We start from the raw sequence: 8,627 nt of genomic DNA, 5'->3' as shown, positions 1-8,627 counted from the left end.
CTCCCTCCCTTCCTTCCTTCTTTCCTTCCCTCCCTCCTTTCCTTCCTTCCTTCCTTCCTTCCTTCCTTCCTTCCTTCCTTCCTTCCTTCCTTCCTTCCTTCCTTCCTTCCTTCCTTCCTTCCTTCCTTCCTTCCTTCCTTCCTTCCTTCCTTCCTTCCTTCCTTCCTTCCTTCCTGTGTTTGGGTCACATACAGTACTGCTCCAGGGTTGCTTCCAGCTTGATGCCCAGGGTACCATGCAGTGGGGGTCTCCTATATATAAACTACATACTCAGCTTTTCAAACTTTCTCTCTTGCCCCAAATCCAATTTTATGAGAGGAAGAGATGTATTGAAGTTGCTTTGGAATTAGGAAATAGATGATAAAAAGTGATGCAGCATATGGTGAATGTTTAGGAGGTTGGTCTCATCTACCACAATAATCTAGAATTATGTGATTCAGAAGATAGAAGTGAACATTTTTCAGAATCTTTTTACTGGGATTTAATAATGATCACTCCCTTTATGTAACCAAGAGTATATTTATCAGAGAGCTCAAAATCATTCTTTACTTCACCAATCCAGGTCCCCCTCATTGATCTTCAAATGCCTTTTTTAATTCACATTTTTGCTGCTATCACTCCTGCTCAGCATCCAATTGTCATCTCCCTGAATTACCAGGTTAATCACTTCTTTCATCTTTCTTGTTCTCTCCTAGTCACTAAAACTATTATATATGACCGGATTGGCACTTTAAAAAAGCCAGAACCCAAGGAACAAGTATCACTTTTCTTATTTTCTCCAAGACTCCTGCCTCATTCTGTCGGTATCTATGTGACTATGTGAGTATATTTAGTTCTCTTTGTAGTTTGGGGATTATCTCAAATGTCATTTTCTAGAATAAACCCCTTTGTTTTCCCAAGTGAGAATAACAACTCCTTTACCTTTATTCCTACACAACTTTCCTACTCAACAATTTGCTTCAATTAAGTAATTCTTTGTATATATGTGTGTATGTTGTCAGGGGTTGAACATAGGGTCTCATACATGCCTCACGTGTATTTTTACCACTGAATCATAGTCCCAACCCAATTATTTGTTATCTACTGACTTCATCCTTGCATTTTTTTAATTCTTCAGTTACTAGTGGTGCCTCTTATGAACTAACTCTGCTAGCTAGAAATTGGGGGGAAGTGAACAGAGAACAGTAATATTTATTTATTATGTCAGAGTCACCATGATAAACATATCCACACCCACATCCTATCAGATACTATGATTATCTTTATAGGGAGAGTGAGATAGGAAGGTCATCCAGATTGCTTCTCTAAGATGAGTGAATGGGCAGGAGCCTGGCTAAGATGTGAACTCCATATATGCAGAGTTTAGATCGCCAATCACTGCGCTAGTACATACTTTCACTACAGATGCAGGAACACAACAAAAACATTGCCCTTACGAGCTCAGAAATTAAAATTTCTAGAATGTCCCTAGAGAGCCATTCCAAATTCTAGCTCATTCATTGGATTGTAAGCTCTTGGAGGGCAGACAGGACCTTAGACCATTGCAGTTGTTTTCTAGGCGTAGAGTCATTCTCATTCTGTTTGCAGATTGAGTTAATATATCATTAAATGTGTTGAACTTGCCAACCTGCAAGTTATCTAGATAATAGGAGATGTAATTATATTTCATCCTGGGCCCTGCACAATAGGGACATTGATAGACTGGTATACATTCACGAAGAAAGTGGAGGGAGTTGTTTTGAATCCTATTTATAAGTACTGCCTTCCTTGGCATTTATTTGGAAAGTATTAAAAATAACCTGTGAATGTGTTAGAAGATCTTTCTGTTCCACACTTTATAAATGATTATTACAGTCTGGAACAAAGCTATTTTTTTTCCTTTTGCATGTAACAAGTAGCAGAGTGTTTATATCCTGATATCATATAATATTAAGATGAGAAAACACACTGTAAAATGGCATTGGGGAATAAACTTATAATAATGGCACCGAGGAATAAAAGAGCCTACAGTCAAGAGGACTGCAGCATCAGTGAAGGGGGAACTCATGCTGCTATGCCCACAAGTGGCTCATGGCTGGTAATGATTGAGAGATTGCTCCCATCTGACATAGACTTGAGTGCCTTTCCAGGTACACACTCCATTATGCATTGCCCCACCTTGGTGGGCAAAATGCCCAGAGACATAGCATCCATGAGTTTCAGATCTCAGTTGTCCATTCACTGAAGTCTGCTCTTGGCTTGACTGGCCTCCCCTTTAACCAGCTCTTCAGTGACTTTGCCAGTATCTAGTGTGGTTTCCTGTGTAGGGGCCTAGCTGCTTCCTGGCTGAACCCCACCTCCTTACTGCTCAGCCAATAGCTTCCTCCTTGACCAGTTTACCTAGGGAAAGCTCAGTTTATGCCACAGCCTTGCTCTCCAAGAAAGTCCAGCACATGATTTTGGAGTTGATACAGGGGAAGTTCTCTCAGGAGAGTGGTTCCTAGTGACCTAAACCAAGTTGAATATGGGTCATTGAGCATGGAACTGAGGTGTAGCATTAGATGGTTAGAATATTTGAAAGCCTCTTTCAGAAATTACAGGGGGGAGTCTAATACATAACCCACTAGTTCAGGCTTGTGGTTAACACTCATCATTCACACTTCCTGGGAGAGACCCTGGCCCAGTTCTCCTGTTTCTGTTTCCCACCAAGTCTTCTGTGGTCAGATACTTTCTTACTTTGGAGAAATGAACACTTTTAGTACTTTTGCTTAACTGGATGACTTGGTATCTATGTAGTGCGACTTTGCCTAGATCTGCAACTTTGAATGCTGATCTTCTAGTCCTTAGAGGGCAACCTCATTCCTCTTACATTAAGCTTTTGTCCTCCCTTTCTCCCCACTGATATGAACTATGTTATTATCTCCATCTTACGTGAGAAGGAGAAGAATCAGGCATCTGACTTTCAATCTAGCATTTTCCTTAGCTATCAGTGCCACTTCAGTCATTCAAAGTGCTTCCACCTGGGCCACTTGATTATAGGGTGTAGCTAATTTTATACCAGCACTGATGTCTTGGTACAGACTGAGTATGTACAAAACTCCAGTCTGGGCTACCATTGGGCTACCTTGGTTCTTTCTCAGGTGCTGGGGTCCAGCAGCCTCAGCAACTGCCCCTATTTATCCTTACAGGCTCTCAAAAGTGATTTCTAAAAGGTGTCTTCCCACATGACAATGTTTCCTTGCTCTGAAAAATATATTTGGCAAAACTTTCCACCTTCTTTATTCCCCCATTTCCCCCATGTGGCTGTTGTAATGGATGGTGGTGGTGCTTATACACTCACCCATTGTGTTCACTAGGAGGTTGTGCACTTTAGTGCTTAAATATGTTCTTGTTTATATGATCTGTTGTGGCACTTGGGGTGGGGATGAAGGTCTTACAAAGAGAGTCTCAGGGCCTCCAGAGAGTACAAGTGTTTAGAGTTCCAAGGGATCATGATGGGTGCATATGGACAATACAGGGGATTAAGCACACAACCTCACATTTGTATTTGCAAGGCAAAGGCAAAGGCTTCTAGTCACTGGCCATCCAGGCCCTCTCTACAGAAACATTCTTGTACATGGAGTCAGGTGGTATTCAAAGTCACCTCTTCAGAGAGCCGCAGCTTCATATCTCTCCAACTCCCAGACTACTTATACTTCCTTCACTCCCATCTCTCATAGCTTTTCTCCTGTTTTAGTACTGGCATTTTCTCTAAATATGCCCTGTTGGCTGAAATCTCCTTCCTGCTTCTCTAATCTGAACCTTTCCTATTGTTTCAATTATTTACCTCTTTTTTCTGGGAGCACCTCCTATTCATTATTGAATTTCACTGACACAGACCTCAGGCACTGTGTGATTGCCTGTCTCACCCATGGTAGACACCTTTTCTCTACCCCCTGATTGCAAGCAGGCATTAGTCATCAACATGGAGCTTCTCTGATAATCAAATTAGACAAGTGGGACTCTGCATTTATTTTCTTCCTAATCACTGGGCGTGATAGTAATAATGTCAGCTTGAATAACCTGGCAGAACCAACCTCTTGCAATGTAATTTATTTATTTTTTTCAGATCAACTCCAATATCACCCACCGGTCAAGAATACCAAACATGTCCTTATCCAGATAGGGTTTTGAATCTTGACTGTGGACAATGTCAACTGCGTCAAGCCTGGGTGAAGCTCCTAATTGGATGGCTGTATATCAGGCAGACTTTTATTTTTCCTTCTGCACCCTAGCTGATAATGAGTTTGTGCTCTGCATCGAGAGCCTTGATGGCCCTTGACATTTTCTCTTTCCATCAGTTGAGAGACAGTGGCTGTTGCTCTGCTCTAGGTCAGCAACTGGATCTGCAGAGGCAGAAGAGAAAGGAGAGGAGAGAGGATGTACCAACCTGCTCATTCCTCAAGACACCTTGGCCATGTCACTCCCTCAGTTGTCAAGTAAAAGACTCTGGTCTCAAGTCTGTCTTTCTGGGATGGAGAAGGGCAATGAAACAATATGTTGAAGCCTTTATTTGTTTGTTTCGGTCCACATCAAACAGTGCTCAGGGCTTACTCGACTCAATACTCAGAGATCATACCTGCTGGAGTTCAAGAACCACATAGAATGCTGGTTGAACCCAGGTCAACTATATGCAATGTAAGTTCCCTACCTGCTGCACCTGATACTTATTAGACTAAGGATTTTGGAAGACAGTGAAATGACTATAAAATGCAGCAAGTCAATACTTGATAACACCTGCTTTTGCATACTGCAGACTCTTATTGATCCCAGTGCTACATATGGTCCCCAAGCACTGCCAAGTGACCCTGAGCACAGAGCTAAATATAATTCCTAACCACTGCAGGTGTGGCCAAACTTCCCTCTCCAAACCCAACCCCTATGATACCCACAGCATTTGTCACACAAAAAAGTTATTTATAGGGGCCAGAGCAGTGGCGCAAGCTATAAGATACCTGCCTTGCCTGCAATAGCCTAGGACAACTTATAGTTGGATCCCATGGTGTCCCATATGGTCCTGCAAGTTAGGAGCGATTTCTGAGCGCATAGCCAGGAGTAACCCCTGAGCATCACTGGGTGTGGCTCAAAAAACAAAAAACCAAAACAACAAAAAAAAAGAAGTTATTTATAAAAATAATGCAATACAAATGCAATCATCATGTTTTAATTCAGCCAGCTCCTTAGACTTACTCAAAAGAGAAGTAAACCAAGCTATGAAACCTTATGGGCACACCAGCCACACAGCTGAAAATTGGCAATCTCAGGAGAAAAAGACGGGCCAAATCCCCATCTTTCTGAAGCTATATCAGCTGCACCCATCACTCACAATCACTGTTTTGCCAAAGGCCCTGCTTCACCAGTCAGCTATGGTTCTCTGCAGAGACACCAATCTGATCAAAACTCCAGCTATGCCAGTATTTGGGCTGATATTACCTTTTAATTTTTTAATTATTTTGGGGTTTTGAGCTCAGAGGTTACTCATGGCTCTGCACTCAGAAATGGCTTCTGGTAGACTCGGGGACCATATGGGATGCTGGGAATCAAACCCAAGTCCATCTCAGGTAGGCCACAGGCAAGGCAAACTACCTACTGCTGTGCTGTCGCTCCAGCTCCTGACATCACCTTTTTAAAGTTAGTGATTTTTTTGGAGTGATTGCGGGCACCTTCCCCTGACTTCTCATACTTTTGGAAGCCCTGGCAGTCAAAACCGTGCCCCACAATAGCTGCAGTATCAGCAATAGTGCTTGGAATTCCTGGACCATGTGGCCACATTTGTGACCATCTACAACTCCAATTTTTAATAATACTGTCATCAGCATAGGAACACACCAATTTTGACACCAATGTGTGCTTAAAGCCATCTAATGTTCAGAAACAAAAGAAATAACATAATGATCAACTTGCAATAAGAGCTTATTACATTTTCTGAGAATGACTTGATGAACTCTTTGTGAGATACAACAATTTTCACAAATTTTTCTGGTTGCTGTACTCTTTTCCTTTCTTTCTTTTTTATTTTTAAATAAGCTTGCTCCCATTTACCTGAAAACAAATGTATTATGATCAACTATGTCACCTATGTGATACATAGTATTTAAATAAAATAATTTATATTTCAAAACTAATAATAATGGAGAGAGGATTTCATGGGAAACCTTGAAGATAAGATAGCGCCTCTCTGGACTTAGCAGAAGCCACAGATGTAGAGTCGCTTTCTGATGTAAAGTTGCAAACAATGTGTCCAGTGAAAAGCCAGAAGCTTTAGCAGGCATCCTCTGCTCCCACATGGCTGGGAAGGGGTGAAACTATGGAAGCATCTGTGTGGAGCCAAAACAGTGCCTTCTTAGACTCCTGCTGCCATGCAGAGAGACACTCACACCAGGCCTGTCCATGAAAACAATAAAGGTATTTGTGATGTATGTCCTTGAATTTCAATTTCATTTTCTTCTCTGTACAATGGGGACAATACTCCTACACAGGGTTTAAAAACTTGGCCCCCCTTCGATTAGGACATAAGGACGAGGAAACTAAAGGCAAATAAAATTAGAGGTATAATGTGATTGGCTGAAACTGGAGGGGGTCATGTTAAATGAAATATGTTATACTAGATGATCTCACTCATATGTGTAATATAAAGAAGCAAAGCAAGAAGAGATACAACATCCAGTGAAAACAAACTAATATGTGGCCCATAGAACTCAGGGTACCAATGGGGTGGGAGGGACTGAAGATATCTTGTGGACTATGGTAAGGAATAGTGTACTTTCGTGGCAGGTATACTTTGCACCTTTTGGTGTAACATCACACTTATAAATGTTATAAATATGTGTACTTTTGTAAAAATCAATATTACCCCAAGAACAAGTTAAAACAAAATAGTAGTGTCTGGAAACTGAATCTCTAGAAATAAAAAAAAATCCTGATGTGAGGCATTTGCCAAATTTACTGGCATAAATATACACCATAGAATTTTTCAGGTTGGAAAAATTTCTGCCTATTTAATTATTGGCTCTTGTGAGCCTGCTGGTTCTAACGGAGAAGCCATTCCACAAGGGCTCGCTGCATCTAGCTTCACCTGTGTTACATCTGCACAGCTGCCTCTTTTAGGGATGGATACATCAGCTCAGTTTAGACAAAGATATTAAAGCACAAAGCCACAACGTGAGCTGTACAGGGGATCCCTGTAAGTGGCAGAGGCAGAATTTGAACCCAACTTGATCTGATTTTGGAATCTACACACATTCTTCCTGCCAAGTTCAGTGAGTATAAAAACACCTGGTAAAGTGCAGCAAAAACAGAAATATTAGAGATGCGGAGGCCAGGGTTTCTTTACCTGAGGGCTGAGTGAGTTGGTTCTCACCTCTTGAGTTTGAAAGAAGTTTTGAAAGTGTTCAAAACCTAGGGAATAGATGCTTCTCCATTATTTATTTATTATCATTAATTATTATTATTATTATTTTGGCTTTTGGGCCATATCCAGTGACAGCACTTAGGGGTTACTCCTGGCTCTGAGCTCAGAAATCACTCACTTGTGACAGACTCAGGGTACCATATGGAATGCCTAGAATTAAACCCCAGGTGGACCGTGTGCAAAGCAAACATCATACCCACTGTGCTATCACTCTGGCCCCACTTTTCCACTTTCTGTTTGTTTTGTTTTGTTTTTGAGCTACACCTGGTGGTGCTCAGGTGTTTAGGGGTTACTCCTGGCTCTGCATGCATAAATCACTCCTGGCAGTATTGGGGGGAACCATATGGAATGCTGGGATCAAACCCCAGTCAGCCACATACATGCAAGGCAAATGCCCTACCCACTGAACTATTGCTCTGGCCTACTCATCTCCATTTTCTATCTCTTGCCCTGCAGACCAGAAAGAAGACCGCTGCTTCTGCATCTCTGCAGGGAACTTTCACACAATTTGGTCAGAGAAGAATGGGCTAAACATCTTCCTGGGAGGGCATTAAAATTAATCCTGAGAGACAAAGCAATCAAGGATTTGGCTTTCCTCCAGACTCCTTTGCTCTTGCCCAGTTAGGAAAAGGCACATTCCTCTGACATGTGGCTCATCTTTTAATGATCCGGCCGTTCCCACTAAAGAAGGGTGTGACCCTGCTGAGGACACTGCTCACTCTTTATAGCTTTTCCCTTTTGATAGCATAGTCCCCAAGGCCCTTCTAAGGATCCAGCCAGATACCTATGGAGCAAAGTCCTGTGGTCCTCACTAAGTGGATATTTATTTGCTTGCTCACTGAAGTCTGCTCAAAGCTTGAAAAAGCAACTGTTATTACCACAGGAGTCATTTCCTCCAGCCAGATCCCCTCTCCCATTTGGGGTCCATTCTCTTTAACCACAGAAACTTGCAAAGACAAGTCTTACACTCTTTTGCAGTGGCATCTCCACCAATGTGCACCTTTCTCTTTTCCCAGCGAGTCCAGCCTTTTTAACTTCGGGGCTGATCAGAGGTGAAATAATTTGACAAGATACATTTTCTAGGTTAAGATTCTACAACCTGGGGCTCAGCACTTGCCAGCAGTAGAGTTTCTGATGTGTAGATGGCAACTAGTGTGAATCCTGGGTAGTTGTGAGAAATAGCTATCAGCTAGGAAGT

This window comes from Suncus etruscus, chromosome 1 (genome assembly GCF_024139225.1).
Source record: "Suncus etruscus isolate mSunEtr1 chromosome 1, mSunEtr1.pri.cur, whole genome shotgun sequence".
Lineage (NCBI taxonomy): Eukaryota > Metazoa > Chordata > Mammalia > Eulipotyphla > Soricidae > Suncus > Suncus etruscus.
Note: the sequence above shows the minus strand (reverse complement) of the source record.